At 42.9% G+C, this 25,856-nt stretch overlaps 1 protein-coding gene across 7 annotated transcripts in view; it reads right to left on the bottom strand.

The window, feature by feature from the left end:
- LOC125461299 (extracellular sulfatase Sulf-2-like) overlaps positions 1–25,856 on the bottom strand; it is a 299,570-nt gene that overhangs the window by 188,088 nt on the left and 85,626 nt on the right. For 6 of the 7 annotated variants that reach the window (XM_048549894.2, XM_048549900.2, XM_048549899.2 and 3 more), the window contains exon 2: positions 13,275–13,387. The exons of the other annotated variant lie outside the window; for it this stretch is intronic. The gene's annotated coding sequence lies outside the window, so the exon portion shown is untranslated. The remainder of the gene's footprint in view (positions 1–13,274; positions 13,388–25,856) is intronic. 7 annotated transcript variants of the gene reach the window in all.

Genomic DNA, 25,856 nt, shown 5'->3' with positions numbered 1-25,856 from the left:
ACACAAAAGAATGGATTAAAAACCAAAAGATTTGTAAATCAGGAGCAAAAACAAAGTTGCTGGAAAATCCCAGGAAGTCTGGCAGCATCTGTGAGGGAAAAAACAGAGTTAACATTTCGGGTCCTGCTACCCTTACAAAAGAATGGATATTCTTTTCAATACTTAGCATTGGATCTTGCCAAATAGCAGCATCTGGCTGGAAAGTAGCTGATTGATGATATAGTGAGGAAATACATGTCTAACCAGGACATCAATGCAAGTTATGTCACTAACAGGAAACTGATCACTGTTATAAATTTAAGGGAGCCCCTGCAGTCTGTATCACTTTTTTAAAAAGCTGAAGGCTACATAAAGTCAAACAAAAACAAAAATAAACTCAAAAATTATCCATACACAGCTGTTTTCACCAGCAGATTCTGATTATGCAAAGCACCATGCTCTGTCTGGCAGGTTACCTCTCCTGCTCTGCACTGCTTCATTGGACCTGCTGTGATGCACTCCTAAGCATAGCCTGCTCCAAAAAAATACAGCAGCAAAAATTGCACTCAGGTGGTACTTTATGAAGCTCTTTGGCTTGTTTAGTGGCAATTTAAAAATGGCAGGTAGACTTCTGAATTTTGGTCCCTGCTCATTTTCTGTAAAGAGGAGACCAGCATGATTACATCCCATCACAAACCCGACATCATCACAACATAGTCTATGTACATATGGGAGGATGGGAGTGCTCCACCTGACCTGTAGCTATAAATTCTAGCCCACTGGTTTATGGTGATTGAAACAATCAATTTATGGGAGATATTTTTGAAGAACTGCGTCTGGCAATTAGATCTTTTCTTCCTCCTTACAACTTCGCCATTTAGCAGCTATACTAAAACAATAAGATTGGAATGACCTTTCATGGAGGCCAGTAACCCAACTTCAAAAACATTCCTCACCCCAATATAAATGTGACATTTTACTTCCACGATTTTCCTAGGTCTGTGGAGATGTTCATACTGGCGATATTAACTTGCATTTCATTTTTCCACCAGTAGTTCTGTTATTGTCAGTTTCATCCCAAGAGTAACATACTAATCCCAAAAGATGTATACTTGCATGCAGTTCTAGTACGGGTGGTAACAAGCTGACATGAGCTCAGGGAAAAGACTTAATGCTGTCAGCAAAGGAATAAGACTGCTAGCAAACATAGGGCAATTTCTTTAATGTTTTATGTCAATGGATGTAGGACTGGTTAAACGATAGCTTTATGTCTACCATCATTGGAACAACTACAATGATTATATTGTACCGCTTTACTCATGAGAAGTACTGTCAGTTCTGTTAGCAGTTACAACTAAAAGGTAATAATGGCAACAGGTAACAATCATGTTAATGACACATTTGTATTTTTATATTTCAGGTACCTGTGACAAGAATGTAATTGACAAATATTGCTGTAAATCAAAAATGGTCTTAAACCAGGTTTTTCCATCCCCTACTCCCAATTCCTCCGCCTCCGCCGCATCTGCTCCCACGATAAGACATTCCACTCCCACACATCCCAGATGTCCAAGTTCTTCAAGGACCGCAACTTTCCCCCCTACAGTGATCGAGAACGCCCTTGACCGCGTCTCCCGCATTTCCCGCTACACATCCCTCACACCCCGCCCCTGCCACAACCGCCCAAAGAGGATCCCCCTCGTTCTCACACACCACCCTACCAACCTCCGGATACAACGCATCATCCTCCGACACTTCCGCCATCTACAATCCGACCCCACCACCCAAGACATTTTTCCATCCCCACCCTTGTCTGCTTTCCGGAGAGACCACTCTCTCCGTGACTCCCTTGTTCGCTCTACACTGCCCTCCCACCCCACCACACCTGGCACCTTCCCCTGCAACCGCAGGAAATGCTACACTTGCCCCCACACCTCCTCCCTCACCCCTATCCCAGGCCTCAAGATGACTTTCCACATTAAGCAGAGGTTCACCTGCACATCTGCCAATGTGGTATACTGCATCCACTGTACCCGGTGTGGCTTCCTCTACATTGGGGAAACCAAGCGGAGGCTTGGGGACCGCTTTGCAGAACACCTCCGCTCAGTTCGCAATAAACAACTGCACCTCCCAGTCGCAAACCATTTCCACTCCCCTCCTATTCTTTAGATGACATGTCCATCATGGGCCTCCTGCAGTACCACAATGATGCCACCCGAAGGTTGCAGGAACAGCAACTCATATTCCGCTTGGGAACCCTGCAGCCTAATGGTATCAATGTGGACTTCACCAGCTTCAAAATCTCCCCTTCCCCCACCGCATCCCGAAACCAGCCCAGTTCGTCCCCTCCCCCCACTGCACCACACAACCAGCCCAGCTCTTCCCCTCCACCCACTGCATCTCAAAACCAGTCCAACCTGTCTCTGCCTCCCCAACCTGTTCTTCCTCTCACCCATCCCTTCCTCTCACCCCAAGCCGCACCTCCATCTTCTACCTACTAACCTCATCCCACCTCCTTGACCTGTCCGTCTTCCCTGGACTGACCTATCCTCTCCCTACCTATACTCTCTCCACCTATCTTCTTTTCTCTCCATCTTCGGTCCGCCTCCCCCTCTCTCCCTATTTATTCCAGAACCCTCACCCCATCCCCCTCTCTGATGAAGGGTCTAGGCCCGAAACGTCAGCTTTTGTGCTCCTAAGATGCTGCTGGGCCTGCTGTGTTCATCCAGCCTCACATTTTATTATCTCGGATTCTCCAGCATCTGCAGTTCCCATTATCACTGATACAATTTAAACCAGGTTTAATGGGTTATTGTGAAAGGTTAAAAACAGGCACAACATGAATGTCAGCTTATAATCCATAATTTTCAATCTGTTTTCTATATAATAATTTGTCCACTTGCATTATTTGAAATTGTCTGAATTAGTTTGAGCGACAATTTGCAGGTTTAGAACATAAACATTGACTGGTTGTGAATTTCAGAGCTGTGCATTTAGGCCTCACCCACCCACTGTTGTGTGGGATGGGATGGCTGGCAGACAGGCACTGTACAGCATATTCAAGGAAGACTCAGAAACAGAATGAAACGTTCTTAGAATTGTCACTGTACACACAGACAGGTTTTCCAAACTACACTCATATTCCACTCTCCCTTGGCAGTCAGTCCTTCACTGCCTGGCCTGCTATCCTCCTTTCTTTCCTCCTGAGGACTAAGGCAAATCACCATCAAGTCACTGATGTTCAAGCACTCCCTTTCTCCTGTCGATTTTTACTAGCTACCAAGTGAGGTAGAGAAACACTACGTTCACCTCTTTTCAGTGAAGCCCTCAAAAGAAATTCTAGAATAAGTATGAAGAGCATTTTGGTGAAATCTAGATATTTCAAACAAACATGTTGGGACTAAGTTCTTGTCAAACCTTCAGCAGCAAGCGAACAGTCAGCAATTCCCAAAATCACTGCAATGAATAATTTGCTCAAAAACCAGCTACTAATTATTTAAAAAGGTTTAGATTAGGTCAAGAAGTAGCCTCTAAATACCATGCAGCCTCTTAAATGCTACATAAACTGCCTACTACCACTCGGTTACTTATTCATCCTCCAGGTGGCATTTCTAGAACAAGCCTCAATTCCTTTGTCAATTTGGGAGCTTTTCAGGACTTAATGTTTTAATGAGAAAAACATCCCAGTCTCCACAGCATAATCCATGATTGAAAAATGCAATACTAAGCATATTTGTATTTATGCCAAAAATCTTATACCAGGTGAGTTCAAACTGCAACTATTCATGACCCTTCACATTGCAACGCTACTACCAGGTTGCTTTGAGATGAGTGCCTGTCATTGCATGCATGTTTCAGACAGGGCACATCTTAGCACACTTGCTTTCTTAGTGTTCAATCAATTTGTGCTTACTTAGATGCTCACAACTTGGCCAGGGCTTACAGCATTGACAGGTAGCCAGGTAACGTTGCAACCCAGAATGCCAGTTTTCCTGATCTTCTGATGCAGCCTGAACTGCTGTGTTCCTCCAGCTCCCCACTTATCTCCGACTCCAGCATCTGCAGTTCTTACTATCTTAGCCAGGTAACTTGTCATATTTACCAGCAATGACAAGTCAAGGAGTTGGACATGTTGCTGTGCACTAATGCTCTACTTCAAAGTCCCGTGTATAGCATCTGGAAACAGCTTACACAGCAAACACAACACGTGCTTCAACCAAATGGTCACATCTCAGATCTAAGAGCAGTTCTCAATCCAGTCAAGGGTAATCATGTCAGTTTGGGGGCTCGTCCATCGTCAGCCAGACTGGTGAGGTGCCCATAGAATCCCTACAGCATGAAAACAGGCCAACAAGTCCATACAGAATCTCCGAAGAGCATCCCACCTGGACACACCACTGCCCTGCCCCACCCTATCCCTGTAAACCTACATTTCCCATGGCTAATCCACCTAACTTGCACATCTTTGGACTGTGGGAGGAAACCGTCCTGAGTCAGTGAGTAGGAAGCTGAGAGCAGAGGGTTGGTGGGGAGGTGAGCAAGACACATTGAGGGAAGATGGTGCATGCAACATCCAGAGTGTGTTGGGCCTTTAGGATGTAATAGCAAAGTTAGAGTGAGTGAGAGGTAGAAGAAAATGGTGGCACTTTCCATTGCAGAGCACAGGTGGTCAAGTTTGAGGCATCGCTGCATGTTCCTTCAGACTGGACGTGACACTGACGCGATGGTGACTTCAGACAAGGCTGGCAGCATTTGACATGGTACCCAGCTGGGATTGAAATATAGCACCTGCAGCATGAATGTCACAAAGCCTGTACAATGGCAAGCATTTCCGCTGTTACTAAGTGCAAAATGAGCAGGAGGCACAGTGCATACTTAATGAGGTGAGCAGAGAATTGTATGAGAAACACCACTACAGCAAACAGAGAAGCCCTCCGCACAATAGCTCAAAACTGTCACGAAGCCAAATTCTGGGACATTTCAGCGCTATGTATTAGCATTTCAGTTTGCATCACAAGTGTATTCTCTTGAACTGCATAGTATTTTTATGTTTCTACTGTAGTCATTTTCATCTTCTTTTATTGTCTCTTTCCCCAGGGATGTCACTGTACTTTGGGTTTGGGACTGACCCTATCAGTTTTCAAGGGTAGTGCTCTGTTGCTGCACAGTTTAATTTGGTAACGCAGCCACAGATCAGTGAAATGCAGCAAATGAGGGTGCATAACTTTAAAAATCAACCATGGATGACACACAAGTCTCAAATGGTACAGTGCTAGACATTTCAAAGCTTTATAAATGCCATTCCTTAAGAACAGTTGCGGCAGCAGCGAAAAAGTTTGAATTTTAATCAATTTGCTCAGTTTGTATCTTTTAGGGATCATTGCACAACATTAATAGCTCCTTTGAATGCCAGAACCACTCCATAGTTAATTCCTGCCCAGACAATACAGATCGCTTTGCTGACAAACGGCTGATTATTCATATTCGTTTCAGCATCCTCAAGCCCCCAAGGTGTCAGTAGGCAGCTTGCACAGTGAATTCATCACTGATCCTAACATAACAACACAAGCTACACAAGAGTCATGCCATTAGCCGAAAGCTACAAAACAAACAGAAAACGTAAAGACGTAAGAAGCAAATTAATTTTCAAGAAAGTGAGCTAGTAAGCATTTCCTTTTCTTCCAGCTGATCTCATTAACCAAGCCTCAATGTGACAATGCTTCAGTGAATGCCCAAACTTGGTTGGTAGTGGAAGAGGGGGTCATGGTGGTGGTGGGATGGCATGAATGAGGTGTGGCTGGAAAGAAGCCTAAATTCTTATCTTTTCAGTGCATGGTCCTCTACTGACCACATATCAGCCTCCACCATGTCTGACCTGAAGAGGAGACCATCACTACCCTGCTCTTCAGCGCTTTGACTAAAACTGACGGCCAGGTGCGGGTGACTTGAGGGTCTCTCGTCTGATCAAAGAACAAGACAATATCAGGGCATGGTAGAATCAAAGTGGGTAAATATCTGCGCCTATTTTAATTGATCACTCACCTAGTTTCTGCCAGGCTAGAGGAAATTACTCGTTCCCAGGAGTTAAAAATTGGGCCCATGTTTATTTACAGGATCCAGGGTGAAACATGATTAATTTCTCACGGTTAGCATACAGCAATATTTCAGAAACAAGTTGCACTGGGACCTATCAGAATGATAAATGAGAGCTGCAACAGGAAGCGGCTGTAAATTACTGGGAATAGTTACAGAACAAACTATATTAAAACATACATCCTTCCTCTGACAACTGCAAGATAATTGCACAGATAGGTGATACAGAGAATTAGTGGGTTTCCAGAACAGCTAGGTTTATGATTAAGTACAAGCAGCCACACGAATATATTACTGAATAAATGTGCAACACCTAATACCACAAATGAATCTGTAACTTCTGAGCAGTAGCTTATTATAGTATTTAAAGCTACACTATCTTCTTAAAAAGCAAACAATCACATTGTGGAGCTGTGGTGTGTATTTGAAAGGATTTCCATATTTGTTATCTGCAAGCAAAGCTGTCTTTGCGGGTTAAAGTTGCTCAAAAGATGATAAAGTGTTTTAATTTCCATTTAGTTAAGCTTTGTCTTTAATCAAAATCAAAGTGATATGCAGCAGGTCAGGCAGCATATGAAAAGAAAACAAAAAGGTAATGATTTAGATAGATGACTTTCCTGAGAACAGAAAGAACATGGACATGTAAAATATTTTAAGTTCAGATGCAAAGAAAGGTAGGAAAGAACGAAAAGGGATCTCTGACTTGTGAAACTAAATGACAAAAGGGATAACAGTGTAAAGGGTATGCTAATAGGTCATATAATGAAACGGAGGCAGTGTTGGTAATGTTTCTACTGTTCCTATTCATATCTGCTTTAGGCTCACCTTTTTGTTTTGATACTCTCGCTCCTATGACAACCCTCCGGTGGCTTGCTGCTGAGAAAGTGAGAAAATAGGGAGGAGCTATGTCAGGATAGCTCCCCAATGAATTGCATTCACCAAGTATGTCTCCCATCAGCATCATGTCCTTGGTGGCTCTTGATGATGATAAGGGACATTTTGAAACATTTTAAGTTAACATCCACAATAATTCTTCCAGAGACATCCATCGCTCATTCCCCCTCCCCCTTTTCTGATTAATGGTCTAGGCCTGAAACGTCAGCTTTTGTGCTCCTCGGCCTGCCGTGTTCATCCAGCTCCACACTTTGTTAACTCAGCTTGGAGATGGATCTCACCAGGCTTCTGTCCAATTCTGCCACACATCTTGCCATCACCCACATCACAGACCTCTCTAAGATGCTGCCCTGTCTATTGGTTAACTCAGAGACATGCTTCACATATGTGTGGAAGTAAAGTACAAAGCTGTCCCAAGGTGATACATATCCAGGAAAGTTTGGCACTTTGCCACTGGAGTGAGAGCATACAATGCCAATAGAGAGGAGGTGCTACACTCAATAACAAATAAAAGCCCCACAACCAACAACTAAAATTGAGGGCACATTGTATGCACATCAGGGATAACAGCACATCCTCAGAAAATGAGGGTGGATTACAGAATTTCCACGTCCTCAAAATCTCATGGAGCTTCAATGATTTATGGGAATGGTGAGTCAACTGGAGAAGTTTTTACCCAATTTAGCAAACATGAAAGAAGTATTACATCAATTGTTAATTAAGTCAAGACCAGGCTCGATGCTCGGAGAGAAGCCCAACAGAAATCAATTGAAATTTTTGAGGAAATGTTAATATCACTGAATATATTGTTTCTGAAGTGTCTACACTGTTGCTGCAGATGACGGTTTCTTGCATGGAGAGTTGTACTTCTCCAGATTTTGAAGGCTGATAAAACAGACTGGTGTAATATACCAGGAATTTCCCCCAAGTGTTTTTGGGATTTTAAGCATGGATTTTCCCCACTGCTCCCATTTATTTTCAGCAGTGACTTGTTGCACCAAGGCCTCTTACAGGCCATGCCAGTGTTATCAAGCAGCAGAAAAGAATTTGGCTCAAGCATTGAATAGAACAATGAGAGTCCATCCTTTCCGGCACCAAAGTGATGGCTAGCTCCTTGCAAGCATGTGAAGACCGAACCATAAAGTGGTATCTAATGGTCAATGTCTCTGTTTCCATTGTGACGCAGGCAAAATCCACTGAACATCCAAGTAATGCAGTGGAAGCTCAGGGCTGGGTCATGAAATCTTCTGTTGTCATGGAGACCCAGCTTGTTGCCATGCAGACTCAAGCTACTACTATCACAGCACTCCAATTGCAGTGCTCACAAGTGGCTTGCAAGGTCTATCAGCTGCTTAGCAGTCTGTTCTTTAGCAAATTACTAGGATCACAGAAATGTTGCTCCAGGGCAGTGCCCGATATGATCAGAGGTTAAAACATGGATCAACAGTGAAGAAGCATGGTGAATGTAGAAAGCTCATTGCAGTGTGGTCAGATCTCAATCTGTTTTCTGTTTGGATTTCATGGCACAGCAGTGCTCTGTTTGGAAGTTTTTCAAATGGACACTATCATTGTAGCAGGTTTCTGAAAATTAGAGCTGAGATTATATTGTTGTGTGAATTACACAGCTAGAAGGGGAAGAAAATTAAAAGGAGGGATGGGTAGAGATTGTATATTGGAGAAGTGTCTCCGTTTCAGCGTTGCTAAAGCCCACCCACCAAAGCATTTAAAAGGATTTACAGAATTAGTCTCTATGTCCATCAGGACTTCCATGACCCGAGTGATAGACTTAAGCATACGTGCAAACTACCAGTGGTAACCATCACCAGGGATTTTGGATAGAACATGGCTGTTCATAAATGAGAATCAAGGGCTGAAACAATTCAGTGGGATATGAGAAATTCTGTATAGTGGAAGCCAGATTAGAAAGGCTATCTCTGTACCTTGTCTTACATGTGTGTCAGAAATAGTTGCCAGCATTCATATTATCTGAGCATCTCTTTGTTGCATCAAGCATGTAAAATGAGATTTCAAAAACACAATTCTGCTAAGATAAAACTATTGAAAACGTAGCCTCTCATATGAGAATCTGTGACCCAAGTCTACATCCCTACTTTGCCAAGAGTCCTAGATATTCTAACTAGTAGAAATTTTGCTCGCCAATCACTCTTACTTGTTGCCTTAATATTCACAAATATGTTCAACTCCCTCTTGAAATTATTTATGGAAAACCCTTTTTCCAGCTAGTACTTTACAGATCCTGACAATATGTAAAAGGATGTCACTTTACTTAATGGTCTTTTGCCAATGATTTTGAATCTATGACCTGTAGTTATAGCCATTCAATAGACGAAATATTTTTCACCTATTTTCTTAAAATGTCCCACCATCAGAAGAGCCTTTTTTTTTTAAGGGTCTCTAAACTGTTCATTTTCAGACCTAAAATGTTTCAATTGCTCCTCTTAAGTGAACTGTTAACCTAGTAAACATTCCTGTACCATTTTAAAGGTGCATCATTTGATGATATCACAACTATACAGAGTTATCCAGCTGTACCTTCAATACAAGGAACAACATACTTATTAAACACAAATAATACAAGTTATATTTAGTCGGGCAATGACCATCTCCAACAAGAGACAATCTAAACACCACCCTTTGACATTCAATGATGTCACCATCACTGAATCCCCCGCTGTCCTAGGGGTTACATCCTAGGGGGTTACATCCTAGGGGGTACCATTGACCAGAAACTCATCTGGACTTGCCAAATAAACAAACACACAGTGGCTACAGGAACAGGTCAGATGCTAGAGAAACTGTGGTGAGTGCCTCACCTCCTGACTCCTCAAAGTCTATCATCTACAAGTCACAAGTAAGGAGTATGCTCCAATACTCCCCGCTAGCCTGGATGGGTGCAGCTCCGACAACACTCAAGAAGCATGACACCATTCAGAAAAAAGCAGTCCACTTGATTTGCATCATGTCCACAAACATCCACCACTGATGCTGCAGAAAATGCCCTGTGGTAAGTCACCCAGGAACCTCAGACAGCACCTTCCAAACCCACAGCCATTTCCATCTAGAAGGACAAGGGCTACAGAGACACGGGAACACCACCACAACCTGCAAGTTCCCCTCCAAGCCACTCACCATCTGGACTTGGAAATATAATCGCCATCCCGTCCCTGTCACTAGGGAGGAAGTCCTAGAATTTCCTCCCTGGTAGCATTATGGGTCAACCCACAGCAGGTAGGCTGCGGTAGCTCACCACCATCTTCTCAGGGGCAATTGCGGACATGCAATAAATGCCGGCCAACCAGCGAAGGCCAGATCCTACAAATGAATAAAAAATACACTAGACAGATTAGAAATAATTGGAAAGTTTTTAACTGTAGATATCAGGAAAAGACTCATTCATGATACTGTTTATATCCCGGCTGTAGTGTTACAGATAGTCAAACCTCAGTGAAGAACCACCAATATCTCCAGCAGACTCAGGCTGATATAGCTGCCCCCAGTTTCCTTTCACTGAACTTCCGAGCCGTCAATAAATGTTTTGTTCCTTCAGCAAGTATCGGTCACCGAGGCATTCAAGACAAACTGCAAACTAAACTGATTATGATTTTAACCCCCACCAGCAGGTCTTCACTCCCTGACCCACATCACACACTGAGTTTGAATTATTTTGTCTTTATGTTATTAGACCTGTCACTAAGCAACAGCAATTTCTTTTCTCTGCTTTTACTGAAATGTACAGAACTGTTCACCATGTAGGTTTAAAACCTTACTAAAACAGACCTCCAGACTTCTTAGCATTAACCAACAAGAACACAAAAATGAACCTAAACCTTGTCTTCCTATCGTTAGCATACAAAGTATAAATTCAACTTAAAACTATTCATGTCTTAACAGATTTAAATTGTTTTAATTCCCTCACATGATCAATGGGTTTATCAGACAAAGGTCTATTCACTAACTATGTGAAGACAGTTTATCCTTGAACAATTTCATAAAAACCAAAAATGTGATTACAGACCCACAGAGACAATTGAATTTGAAATTTGGAACTCAAGTATTCATGATGGGTTCAATTGTAAAAGAAGCCTTTGAGAATTGGCAAATAGAACCAGGAATGGGCAAGTCAGTCATTTCAGCCTACTCTGTCATTCATTGTGTCAAGCTGGTTATCCGACTCAATACCCTGTTCCCACTTTCACCCCACATCCTTTGTTCCAGGTAGCTCAAAGGACTGTATCCAACTCCATCTAACTCCTTCCTGAAAAGATCCAATCTTTTGGTCTCAACCACTTCCTGTGGCAGAGAATTCAATAGGCTCACCACTCTTTGGTGAAGAAATTTCTTATCTCCGTTCTAAATGGCCTACTGCATATGCTTAGGCTGCTGCCTGTTTATGGATCCCCTTGTTAGTCATCAGAACATCCTTCCTACATTCACAATGTTACAAGTTTCTAGGAGATTTCACCCCCTTGTTCTTCTAAATCTCAGTCTCTCTTCATACATCAGTCCTGCCATCCGAGGGATCAATCTGGTAAATGCTTGATACACTCCTCCTATAGGAAGAACATCCTCCCTCAGATACAAATTAGCACACAATACTCCAGGTGTCTCACTAAGATCAAATTGAAGAAAGACATCTCTGCCCCTGTGCTCAAATTCTCTTGCTATGAAGGCCAACGTAGCATTAATCTCTGCACCTGCTTACTTTCAGTGACTGGTTCACAAAGACAGCAAGATTGCATTGCCCCTTCCTTTTTCTCAATCTTTTGCCATTGAATAATAATCCGCCTTCCTGTTATTGCTACCTAAATTGATAATCTCACCTTTATCTACAGCATACTTCAACCGGCATACATTTGTCCATTCACTCAACTTGTCCAAATCACACTGAATCATCAACAGTGATTGTTATTGCAAATGAAGAAACCAAATACGTTTAATGACTTTTTTTTTCTAAACTACACCAGATGGTCTGCTAATGATGGGTTTTCTTTGTTTTTCACTAACTAACAGCTTCAGTCAGTTTTATTTCATGTTTAAAGGCATGAAAAGAATTTCAGATCTTGAGACAAATGGATTTTAATCCAGCCTTCACAAGTACCATGCCTCCTGTAGAATTTCACACTCCATATTAAAGGCCATTGGATTTGTGGAAACAGGGTCTGTTTGAACACAGCATTAATTCCAGTGCTCCTGTTGAGTTTGGATTTCCCACTATACAATTCATATAACACTCATTCCCCAGTCAATAAAAAAAGTGAGAATTATCAGAAATGGTGGTTTGAATCGACATAAAGTTCCAACAATGTTCTTAAATATCTCTAGAATCAATTTAGCTCCATGAAAATTCAGTTCTTTGTATTACAATTATACTTAAATAAACTTTAATAATAATTAATCCTTGTGCTTTTTATTAAAATAAAGGCCTACTTCATGATTTACCAAGTCACCTTAAAAATTTGTGTATCCAGTCACAAAAGGTTTTGTTGCACATTTATACTTTGTAGATCAGTCCAATTTGCAGAAAAATCTAGAAAGATATTTTTACTCAATTTTTTTAGACATAAACATTTCACAAATCTGAGATGAGAGCAAAGAAAACAAAAAAGCAAAGAAAACAGATTTTCCAGAAAAGCCTACGGGGTTATGGAGGAACTCAAGACAGATGATTGGAAGGTAGGGGAAACTACATCTTCTCATTGCTAAACATTTAAAAGCTAAATCACTGTAGTTTTAATGGATCACAGGGCTGTTCTTTTAGAGAGAGACGAGTGGTAGTGGTTTAACCGCAGGATCGCTACACCTCAGGCGAGAGTGGGGATGCTAAGTAGAAAATGTGATTAGCCTCATTGAGGGAATACAAAAATTCGCTTTCCAACGGTTGACCACAGTGTGCTCATGAATTTAATTGCCAGGAGTTAAGTCAACAGCACCTGTCTTACAGCTCAATCAAGACTAACAATAGAAGTTACATTTTACCAAAATAAATTCTTTATACACAATGTCATGATTTAACGGACCATCAAAATCTCGTGGGGGAAATAGGTAATCAGTAGCCTTTGCTTCTCAGTGGACTGATTCATTTCTTTTGCCAATCAAGAATCTAAGAGCAATCTGCTCATTTTCTGCAGCACTGATGACCATAATATAACATAATGAAACTTGAATCAGGTTATTTTCCATGAAAGAATTATTTCAATCCATATTTCATGCTTTGAACAAAATTCTATACTGAGTCAAGAGCAGAAAATTTCAGATAGTCTGTATTCCAATAGAATTAACTATGTTACCTGGAGACTATTTTTTCCCTCAGTCCAGCTGATGTGGTCTTTTTTCAGAAGAGAGTCTGGTCTTTGAAGAATGCACGCTCCTTAGTTTTTGATCTTCCACACAGGCAGTTCACCTTTAGTTGCACAGAACAGGATTTGAGTGAGAGCTAAGCCTGCTTCAGTATTTCAAATTCATTCTTTTTATGGTCAAGCATATAATCTAGATAACGAGTGTTAGGATGACCATTTTGCATCTTAAAAAAAACTTTTGATGAAGAACACTGTACGAAAAGTTGAAGTACATCACTAATAATTCTATGTCCAATCGTTACTCAGTATAGTGAATGGAAAAAGGGTGACGGAATTAATCATACTGTGGTTAATATCAACAGAGATTATTTTACTCAATAGTAATGTACTCAAAATTGAACACGTGTTCAGGAATTGGGGAGGCATCATTAGTATTAAATTTGTACCCATTTTAGATAGGCTACATCATTTCTGACAGTTGGTGAACATTTAACAATGACACCCAGTATGATTAGCCAAATAGAAATTAAACGGTATAAAAGATAAAGCCATGTCACATTTCCCATATCAGTGTTTCAGTTATGCAATTCAAATATCATCACTCTAACTTATGACCTTACAAAAGTGCTGAAGCAGGCATGCTAATTCTGTTACTGCAGCCATATCTGTACCACACTGATCAAGGGCTACTTCAACAACAGAGAGCATTCCAACACACCCCTGACTTGTGCTTTCGCAGACTGTGGGGAGTCCACTGAGAATTGCTCATGATTTTAATGGTGCTAACCACACTCACCAGTCTTGGAAATGAGAAATTGGAGGCAATGCACAATTTAGAACATTGCATTTCAAAACCTGAGAGGACCTTTTTTTTAAAATTTTGCTCTTTTCTAAAGTATCCAGTGAGAGATTTAGTTGCTTCAATGTTAGCAGCTTAAACCAAACGTATTGAGTACAGGATTAAGGATAGGATTCTTGGCAGCGTGGAGGAACAGAGGGATCTTGGTGTGCAGATACATAGATCCCTTAAAATGGCTACCCAAGTGGACAGGGTTGTTAAGAAAGCATATGGTGTTTTGGCTTTCATTAGCAGGGAGATTGAGTTTAAGAGTCGTGAGATCTTGTTGCAGCTCTATAAAACTTTGGTTACACCGCACTTGGAATACTGCGTCCAGTTCTGGGCGCCCTATTATAGGAAAGATGTGGATGCTTTGGAGAGGGTTCAGAGGAGGTTTACCAGGATGCTGCCTGGACTGGAGGGCTTATCTTATGAAGAGAGGTTTGAAGAGAGGTTGACTGAGCTCGGTCTCTTTTCATTGGAGAAAAGGAGGAGGAGAGGGGACCTAATTGAGGTATACAAGATAATGAGAGGCATAGATAGAGTTGATAGCCAGAGACTATTTCCCAGGGCAGAAATGGCTAGCACGAGGGGTCATAGTTTTAAGCTGGTTGGTGGAAAGTATAGAGGGGATGTCAGAGGCAGGTTCTTTACGCAGAGAGTTGAGAGAGCATGGAATGCGTTGCCAGCAGTTGTGGAAGCAAGGTCATTGGGGTCATTTAAGAGACTGCTGGACATGTATATGGTCACAGAAATTTGAGGGTGCATACATGAGGATCAATGGTCGGCACAACATTGTGGGCTGAAGGGCCTGTTCTGTGCTGTACTGTTCTATGTTCTATGTTCTATGTTCTAAATCACTGGCTGTAGAAATGAAGCAATTTGTGTTGCTAGGTGTTGTAAAAGGCACAAATGACAGATATTAGATCAGATAAGCTTGAAAGTTCTGTAAATTCTCAAGCGCTCATTGTTTTTTGGGATATGTTTTTTTTTGAACCCACAACTTCTTCAGTTCCCATTTTTCTACCTGATGATTTAGGATTTTTTTTTAAAAAGGTCCTCCAAATCCCATTCCACAGAGACTATAATTCAATGTATTTTGGGAACACCTCTCTGTCTGTGCCCCTGCAAAAATATTGGGCACAAAGATAAACTTGCCAGGCTTGGTTAAAAAACACCTCTTTTGGTTGAAACCAGAGAGGAAACTTGAATAACTGAGCCCCATAGACAAAGTTTAAAGGGAGTGTCAATCTGCTCCTGAACTATTTCTGAAATGGCTTCTCTTGGATAGTATCTGACCCAAAGTTACGAATGCTATGAAAATGTCAGTGAAAATGGCAAACAAAAACTGTGAGAAAACGATCAGTAAATCTGACTCCATCTATAAAGAGAAACATTTCAGACCTTTAGTCAGAACTGGAAACAATGAAGAGATGTAGCTGGTATTATAGCAAGTGCTGAGAGAGATCAGCTAAGAAAAGAACAAATGTGAAAGCCTGTGGCAGAAACAGGAGAGAACAATTCACAAAAAGAACAAAACAGCATATCTAAAGAGATATTGTATTGAGACAAAGAAAGAAATCAAAAAGATGTATCCAGAGGAGGCATTAAATAGGAATAACAGAATCATCACCAACATCCACAATCCAAAACTAAAAGCACAAAACAGAAATTAATTGGAGGGCAAGATAACAATCTGAAATTGTTCAACTCATTGTTAAATCCAATATGTTTTGCAGTGCCTAACTGAAAGATGAGACATTGTTACTCAAACTTAGGCTGAGCTTCATTCCTACAGTAAGAGCAGAAAACTAACGTGATAAACTCAGCTTAGACTTTGCAGACTCAACAGACCAATCCGAGTTTGGTCTCTCCATCATGCAGCAGGCCATATTATCAGCAATGAATACAATATCTTAAAAAGTAGTACAAGTCATTCAAAGTTACATTAAAGAGGTATTATTTGGACTTGAACATTGGGAAGGGAGGGGGTAAAAAGGGCAAATGTTATATCTTTACTCGATTAGCGGAGTTTGCACATTTTCCCCGTGTCTGCATGGGTTTCCTCCAAGTGCTCCGGTTTCCTCCCACAGTCCAAAGATGTGCAGGCTAAGTGGATTGGCCTTGCTGAATTGCCTGTAGTGTTCAGGGGTGTGTGGGTTATAGGGGGATGGGTCTGGGTGGTGTGGACTTGTTGGGCTGAAGGGCCCGTTTCCACACTATACGGAATCTAATCAAATCAAATCTATTACAGTTGTTACTTTTCCCAAGTCTAACAAAAAGTAAATCAGTTCACCTCTCCGCACAACTTGCCTGACTCAAGTATTTTCATCATTTCCTGTTTTTATTTCAGATTCCCAGCATCCACACTATTTTGCTTCTTTTAAAATCTACAATGCAAAGGAAGCCTGGTCATATCTTGCCCCTTCCTCCAGGCCATTTCCTGTACTGCCACCCTGGCTGTGAGAAGAGAACATGCACAACAGAACCTTTCGTGGGCAGAGACATTACTAGCAGCTCAAACAACCTCTACAATCTGTACCAATGCCAAGTTGACAAATTTTTCAATTGGCCAGTACAATGTAGACAAATTTTGGCTAATAAACTATGCATTTTCAAGTCAGATAGTCTGTCTTTCTGTTGTTGTTAAAGCCGAACCATATATGGTTCAAACAAGATTCCTCTTTTTTTCCCCCCATCTTATCTAAATAGATTGTCTAAGAGTTAGGATAATTAACCCATTAAATTAAACATAAAATTGAAATCATCTGCATATTAGATAATTAATTCTGACAAATGGTCTAACATTACCTGCACCATTTGTTTTTCCAGTGTGCGGATCTTTTCTTACCTTGCCTCCCCGATCAGTTATTTCTCAGTTATGAAGATAGATGGAAGATTTGATAGAGGTTTTCAAAATAATGAGTGGGCTTGACAGAGTTGATAGAGAGAAACTGTACCACTTATACAGAAAGAAAAGAATGAGAGGGCATAAATTTAAAGCAATGTGCAAATGAACCAAGTGTGATGGGAGAAAAAAAAACTGCAGCAAGTAGTTGGGTTATGGAACGCACTGCCTGGAAATGTTGTCGAAGCATTCAAGAGGGCATGATTATTTCCACAGAAATGGCTTACAGGAATATAGGGAAAAGGCAGGAGGTTGGCATTACATAATAGAACCAGTGCAGGCACCGTGGGCCTGAATGGCCTCCCTCTGCCCTGTAACAAACTTGATGATTCTGCGGTCAAGTCATTAAGCTTCTTATTCTGCGGAAGTGTGTTCATTTATATGGATAGCTTCGTCTATGTTAATTGCACGTCCACTGTATTTAGTATACAGGTGGAAGACATTAAGTGGAATTTCAATTGAGCACAGAGAGACATGGTCCAAACCTGTGCTCTAAATAAATGCAAGATTGGGTAAATGTTAGTTCCAGAGTTACCTTGCACTGATTTGGTTTCTGGTTGAAGGCATCTGTGTGTTTGTGCAGTTGTATAGCTTGTTCTCCCTTCCGACCTCAGTAGAGGAACATTCCACTCATGCCTCATTTTTTTAAAATTGCAAATATAGATTTCCTTCCATGAATAAAGTATTTATGTGCATACACAGCTAAATGTAGCCATACCAATCTATATGGTCATTACTTACAGCAAATAAAATAAATATTGGCATCTGTCCTTCTCTATTTTTACAATTAAACTCTTGGCATCAGCAGGGTCTGGTTACTGAATGGACCCCCTGCTTTGCTTTGGCAGAAGGACCTTACATGGTGGTCTTTCCCCACTGTGCCATGGTGGCAGCTGCCCCAAGCTTTATTGTGTCCCTCAGCGCATAGTCCAAGACCTTGGAATGTGCAAGACTGCAACACTCAGTTGGGGTCAATTCTTACAGCTGGAAGACCTGCAAGTTTCAGGCAGACCAAAGCACATCTTTTATCATGCTGATGGTCCTCTAGGCACAGGTGATGTTGGTCTTGGTGTATGTCCTGTGAAACAGACCACAGAGCACAGAGTCCTGCGTCATGGAGCTGTTTGGGACAAACCTCAAGAAAAACCATTGCATTTCCCGCTTTATCACAGGCACATTCCAGAAGGTGGTGTTAGACAGTCTTGTTCCCTCTGCAGCCACTTTGGAGGGCAGTGTGTGGTGGCACAGAGAGTTCAGGTGTGCATGAAGAATCTCACAGGCAGAGCCTTTCTCACCACCAGCCAAGCAAATGTCCTGGTGCTTGTTGGAAAGCGCCGGTGATGTGGCATTCTGCCAAATGGCTTGGGCAGTCTGCACAGGGAACCACTCAAGATCCATCCTCTCCTTTTCCTGAAGGATCTCGAGGATACTACGTGCTGACCGCGGCCTCATGGGCTTATGGTCAAAGGCGTTCCTCACAAATTTCTCCTTGAATGAAAAAGGTGGTATGCGACAGTCCAACTACTTGGAGTATTCCACGGCCATGAGGCCAAGCCTATCCTGCACAATGCCAGACATAGGTAAAATCTCAGGTGCCAAGTGTCACTACTTACTATGTACTGAGGATCTATGCACAGATTGATGCAGCCACACACACAGTTGGCCATCAGGGTGAGGGCAGCATTGGAAATCTGAGCAGAAAACAGCAACTTCATCCATTTACATCAAGAATTTGACCTGCAGGCCTCCGCCGCCTGAAACAGTCACCCCTCTCAGGCTCGCTCCTTCCTGATGGACTCGGGAAAGGGCTCTATGCAGCGTACAAACAAGACAGGAGAGTGGGCAGTCCTGTCTGACTCTATTTTAGGAAGCTTTCTGATTCCCACCCATTGATTGGGCCTGTGCTAACAATGTTGGTGGAAAGCAGTGGGATCCAATTGCAGATTTCCTTCCTGAAGCCCAACTTGGAGACAACAGCCATCAGGTATACGTGCAATACCCTGGTCCAGGCTGATGAGGCAGGTATCCATCCCTCAGTCCTACACCTAGATGATTGTATCCCTTTCCCTGAGGAGCGCAAGGCTCTCAGCTATCTTCCTGCCCAGACTGGGTTGGGGTGAATTACCAATTGCACAGCAGGCCTGACCTGGTTGACCATGGCCTTAGGCAGGATTTTATAATCTACATTGTGACAGTTTTCTCCACCTCTTTCTCTCACCTTCTGAACACCTTTGAGGATAAAAGAACCTCTTGATGTTCCCTTTGACTGTTCCCACCAGACCCCCAGAGACTCAAAAGTGGTGCTTCATGGTTCTCCAACCTGTGCAATCTCTTTTGAACTCCTCAAATGTTTTCTGGGGTCAACAGTTTCACATTAAGCTTTCACATTCCCTTGCCAGCCTGCTGGTCATCCTGCAGGTGACAGTTGACGAATATAAGGCAGTGGTTAGAAAAGAACTCTGGCTTGACATTGGTGGATCTGAACAAGTATGCTCAGGGCACAAACAGAAAATCTATTCTCGAGTGGTTTGACCCGTCTGGTCATGATCAGGTGTATCTGTGCTGTGCTACATCTGCAGGGGTGCTGAAGAAGTCATGCAGCTTGGTGTCTATCATCGCTTCCATCAGGGATCTGGACGTGGCTTCCAGTCTACCCCAATCCCCCACACCGGATTGTCGATCCGAATCGATGATGCGGTTGAAGTCTCTGCCAGCATGTAACCAGCAGGAGTGGAAGCTCTTTACCGTTGGGACATACAGAGTCAGTCTCAGGGAGCGTTCCTCTACATAATGTCTGCGAGGAGGCGCTCACACACCACTTCCTTAACTTCAGAGATGGTGAAGTTGACTCTTCACAGCAGACTACCCAGGTCAGAGAAGCAGCAAGCTTTGCTCACCAAGCAAATGGAAGGCCAACTGGCCCACAAGCTCAACCATTTCTTATAGCTGCTGAGGTGCGATAACCAACATTCCTGCAGAAACAGGAGGTCTGCTTTAATGTTGGCCAGGTAAGCTAATGTGGAATTACATCACATGGTAGATTTAACACTACCCCTGTTAATACTTACAGTTTACAAAACCCATTTTAGGTTGAAACAATGGTTAGAGCATGATGTCCATTTTCCTGAGATCTTATTACTGCGGTAGTTCCTGCATCCCCGTAATGTGGGCAAACAGTTGGACTCTCACAAGGTTGAGGTAGCTATCCAGTTCATCTCTTGGGCCATTTCCCGTCTCAGGATGTGGCGGGGTCGGGGGGGGGGGGGGGGGGGGGGGAGTGGTGGTGTGGGAAATGGAGCTGTCGTCCTTTGCTCCTTACTTGAAGTGCTGCTACTCTCGATTACCTGGAGTTGTGATGTGGAGGGAGGCCCCAGGTTCCTGGCAGTGGACAGCTGAGTTTTTTGCCAGGGATTTCCTGACATCCACGGTAGTACTCCTCTGTTTATCCCTGATAACCTTGACCCGCTTTTTGATGATGGCCCCCATTTTGTGGATCCTCTTCATCAGAGGAGCTTCTGTGGCCATCCTGTAGCTGCCTCTTCCTGTTCTGTTGTTGCGATATGGGGGCCTGGTGAGGTTTTTCCTTGTTTTTCTTGAACAGTTTCCACTCCCACCTCCTTCATCATCTCCTCCACCATTGACTCAGATTCTTGGGAGGGGGAGGAGTCTGTTCCGCTGCTGCGCTGGCTTCATGTCTCTCTTCTGCAGCTTGACCCTCCTTCTAACAAGCGGGCGTACAGTTTTCCCTGCTGGAGGGTGGCACTTTTACTGTTCTTTGGGAGGGTTTGGCCCACATTGCTCCCACTCACCATCTGAGCTGGTGCGACCCCCTGAGAAAAGCATATCATATAGAGATGGCCTGCTTCTCCACAATGGTTACAATTCTGTGTCTTTCGGCAGTCCTTTGCCAGCTGTCCCTCCTCCATACAGTTCCTGCACAGTCACCTTGCACTCTGCCATCACGTGTCCTGTCCTCCAACAGGTATGACATACCTTGGGTTGCTCTGCATACGTCAGGTAGCCTCAGCTCCCACTAAATACAAATTTGGGCGTTGGGCGGAGGATGTTCCTATCCACATCTGCCCTCAGGGTTACCTTCACCTGCTGTTTGCTGGTCCAGATCCTGAAGGGGTCCACACATCACTGCTGCCACTCTCCACATTCATGTAACTTGCCAAGAATTTGGGGGAAGTCACATAAAAATACCCACCACTGGGGAAATCCTGCAGGCAGGAGATGTCTGCTGCTTGGAATCCACAGCAGTCCAGCAGAACCCTCTTCACAAAATACATTCAATCAACCAGTCGAGGAAGATCTGCCTACCGAGTCAGTATGGGTGGAAATTAGGAACAGCAAGGGAGTAGTCACCTCGTTAGGGGTTTACTACAGGCTCCCCAATAGCAGCAGGGAGATTGAAGAAAGCATAGGTCGGCAGATTTTGGAAAAAAGTGTGGACGTAGTAGGGTTGTTGTAATGGGTGACTTTAACTTTCCCAATATTGAATGGAACCTCCTTCAAGCAGAAGGTTTGAATGGAGCTGTTTTTGTAAGGTGTGTTCAGGAGGGTTTCCTAACTCAGTACGTCGATAGGCCGACGAGGTGAGAGGCCATTCTAGACTTGGTGCTCGGAAACGAGCCGGGGCAGGTATCAGATCTTGTGGTGGGAGAGCATTTTGGTGATAGTGACCATAACTGCCTCACATTCTACACAGCTATGGAGAAGGAGAGGATTAGGCAAAATGGGAGGATATTTAATTGGGGAAGAGGAAACTATGATGCCATTAGACATGAGTTAGGAAGCATGGACTGGGAGCAATTGTTCCATGGTAAGGGCACTATAGACATGTGGAGACTGTTTAAGGAACAGTTGTTGCGAGTGATGAATAAATATGTCCCTCTGAGACAGGCAAGGGGTAAGATAAAGGAACCTTGGATGACGAGAGCGGTGGAGCTTCTCGTCAAAAGGAAGAGGGTAGCTTACATAAGATGGAGGAAGCTAGGGTCAAGCTCAGCTCTAGAGGATTACAGGCAGGCGAGGAAGGAGCTCAAAAATGGTCTGAGGGGAGCCAGGAGGGGGCATGAGAAAGGCTTGGCAGAACCGATTAGGGAGAACACAAAGGCATTTTACACTTATGTGAGGAATAAGAGAATGGTCAAAGAAAGAGTAGGGCCGATCAGGGATAGCATAGGGAACTTGTGTGTGGAATCTGAGGAGGTTGGGGAAGCCCTAAATGAGTTTTTTGCTTCTGTCTTTATGAAAGAAACGAACTTTGTAGTGAATGAAACCTTTGAAGAGCAGGTGTGCATGCTGGAATGGATAGAGATAGAGGAAGCTGATGTGCTGAAAATTTTGTCAAACATAAGATTTACAAGTCGCCAGGCCCGGACCAGATTTGTCCTCGGCTGCTTTGGGAAATGAGAAATGCAATTGCTTTGCCACTTGCGAAGATCTTTGCATCCTCGCTCTCCACTGGAGTCATACCTGAGGACTGGAGAGAGGCAAATGTAATTCCTCTCTTCAAGAAAGGAAATAGGGAAATCCCTGGCAATTACAGACCAGTAAGTCTCACGTCTGTTGTCTGCAAGGTGTTAGAAAGGATTCTGAGGGATAGGATTTATGACCATCTGGAAGAGCATGGTTTGATTAAATGCAGTCAACACGGCTTTGAGGGGGGCAGGTCATGCCTCACAAACCTTAGAGTTCTTTGAGGATGTGACTAGAAAGGTTGATGAGGGTCGAGCTGTGGATGTGGTGTATGTGGACTTCAGCAAGGCATTTGATAAGGTTCCCCATGGTAGGCTCATTCAGAAGGTCAGGAGGAATGGGATACAGGGGAACTTAGCTGTCTGGATACAGAATTGGCTGGCCAACAGAAAACAGCGAGTGGTAGTAGAAGGAAAATATTCTGCCTGGAAGTCAGTGGTGAGTGGTGTTCCACAGGGCTCTGTCCTTGGGCCTCTACTGTTTGTAATTTTTATTAATGACTTGGATGAGGGGATTGAAGGATGGGTCAGCAAGTTTGCAGACGACACGAAGGTTGGAGGTGTCGTTGACAGTATAGAGGGCTATTGTAGGCTGCAGCGGGACATTGACAAGATGCAAAGATGGGCTAAGAGGTGGCAGATGGAGTTCAACCTGGATAAATGCGAGGTGATGCATTTTGGAAGGTCGAATTTGAAAGCTGAGTACAGGATTAAGGATAGGATTCTTGGCATTGTGGAGGAACAGAGGGATCTTGGTGTGCAGATACATAGATCCCTTAAAATGGCTACCCAAGTGGACAGGGTTGTTAAGAAAGCATATGGTGTTTTGGCTTTCATTAGCAGGGAGATTGAGTTTAAGAGTCGTGAGATCTTGTTGCAGCTCTATAAAACTTTGGTTAGACGTTAGACCGCACTTGGAATGCTGCGTCCAGTTCTGGTCACCCTATTATAGGAAGGATGTGGATGCTTTGGAGAGCGTTCAGAGGAGGTTTACCAGGATGCTGCCTGGACTGGAGGGCTTGTCTTATGAAGAGAGGTTGACTGAGCTCGGACTTTTTTCATTGGAAAAGAGGAGGAGGAGAGGGGACCTAAGTGAGGTGTACAAGATAATGAGAGGCATAGATAGAGTTGATAGCCAGAGACTATTTCCCAGGGCAGAAATGGCTAACACGAGGGGTCATAGTTTTAAGCTGGTTGGAGGAAAGTATAGAGGGGATGTCAGAGGCAGGTTCTTTACACAGAGAGTTGAGAGAGCATGGAATGCGTTGCCAGCAGCAGTTGTGGAAGCAAGGTCATTGGGGACATTTAAGAGACTGCTGGACATGCATATGGTCACAGAAATTTGAGGGTGCATACATGAGGATCAATGGTCAGCACAACATCGTGGGCTGAAGGGCCTGTTCTGTGCTGTACTGTTCTACGTTCTATGTTCTATGTTCTAACCAGTACACCTTCTTCCAGGTCACCTCCTGACCTGGGACACGGGTGTGTGCTGAATCCGTAGTTCTAGGTTGGCTTTTCCCGGAATTTGTGTTAGGCTGAAGCCAGCATAAACATTCACCAACAGCCAGTCAGCTCAACTAACAGGTCTTCCAACATCCAATCATGATCCAGCAACAATCTTAATAGCTCTTATAACTCATAACTTGATGCTTGATCTTAGCCAAAAGGCCAAGAAGCTTCACATTTTCTACAGAAAGATAGCCATATAGGAGAAGAAAATCTGGTAATATGCCAGTGGCTATCATCACTTCTTACATTTGTTTCAACTTCAGTCACTTGCAGACTGATGGCTCCTTTAAAACACAGCAGATTTAGACATCTAGCAGCAGTGTACCATTCCGTATTTCTCCAGTGGCAAACTGCAATTAAAAGCAGGATATTTACAGGTTGCCAACTTTAATATTGAAATTTACCCGATCCCAGCAAATTCAAGGCCAATGGTGAGTGTTTGGCTCGTGGCCACGAATCGAACACAGGCCTCGTCACACATACATCAGGAGCATGCAGTTTGTCCTGTTCATAATAACATAAGCTAGGTTCGTAACCTGATGCTTATCAAATGAGAGGGGAGTGGCAGCTTTTATGTACTCCTCTAATTTCCTGGGTTATTTTGTTCTCTTTCATAGATATGTCACAATGAGAGTGAGCAATCAATTTTCATTGCTTATAAATGCTAGGTGTTGATTATAATGAGATTCTAACATTCATAATAGGCATTAGAGGGAAGAATGTTGCTCATTCTCCAAATGTTTTGTTTATTCAATCAAAGGATGTGGGCATAAAGTAGCTAAGCATTTATTGCTCATCCAACTGGATATTGGACTGTCTTTAAATACTGAATATTCCCGATGTTTACTGTGTTGCGAGATTTAATTTAACTACTGCAGTGTCTAACTTTCTAAATTTCTAACATATGAAAACAAAAGGGTTGAATCACTGACATGACAGAATGTCTCACGGAGAAAGGATTCAGACAAGTGATTAATAGGACAACCTGCTAGCTTCCAAATTAAGGTGATTAATAAGGGAGGAGGAGTGTGGCAGAGTGTAAAAGACAGAGATAGTGTAAGAGACAGCAAGAGCGAGATTGAGGTTAGGAGCTCCCCTGCATCATCTCTCAGGACAAATAAAAAATGGTTGCCATTGAATGCTACCAAAAACTGCGAGCCATCAGGGACATTCAGTGCACCACTCCAAAACCATTGCTCCTGCTTCTCTATTCTACAGAATGTCTTCAAGATCAGTAAATGAGCGATGACAATTGAGCACATTTCATTTCCTTTTTTCATTAATTAATGTAACGTATCTAAACTACTACTTCTTAAACTCAATTAAATATCTGAAAATTCCTTCCATATATTCAACTGACTATATTTGAATAACTGTGATCACAAACTAAAACCGATAAACCCTGACTGCCTTTGAGAAGGTGGTAGTGAGCAGTCTTTTTGAACTGCTTGATGGTAGGAAGCAGAGAGCTACAGTGGAAGAATGCTTATCTGGCTAGAGGCCTGTGACTAGTGCTGTGCGTAAGGGTCCAAGATTTGGATGATTAGTAAATTTGTGCATGCCACTAAAATAGGCGGTATCGTAGACAGTGAGGAATGTTATTAGAAATTGCTGTCGTATCTTGATCAGCTGTAGGGGTCTATGGCTCCGTACTGCAGCTGGCAGATCTCCTAAAAACAGTACAGTGAGTGAGAGTTCCAGGATTTTGACCCAGTAACAGTGAAGAAACAGCAATTTAGCTCCAAACCAAGACGGTGCATGATTTGGAGGGGAACCTGGAGGTGGTGGTCTTTCCATGTATCTTCTACCCTGGTCCCTCTTGGAGCTAGGAA

This window comes from Stegostoma tigrinum, chromosome 19 (assembly GCF_030684315.1).
Source record: "Stegostoma tigrinum isolate sSteTig4 chromosome 19, sSteTig4.hap1, whole genome shotgun sequence".
Classification (NCBI taxonomy): Eukaryota; Metazoa; Chordata; class Chondrichthyes; order Orectolobiformes; family Stegostomatidae; genus Stegostoma; species Stegostoma tigrinum.
Note: the sequence above shows the minus strand (reverse complement) of the source record. Positions and strands in the feature narration are given on the sequence as shown.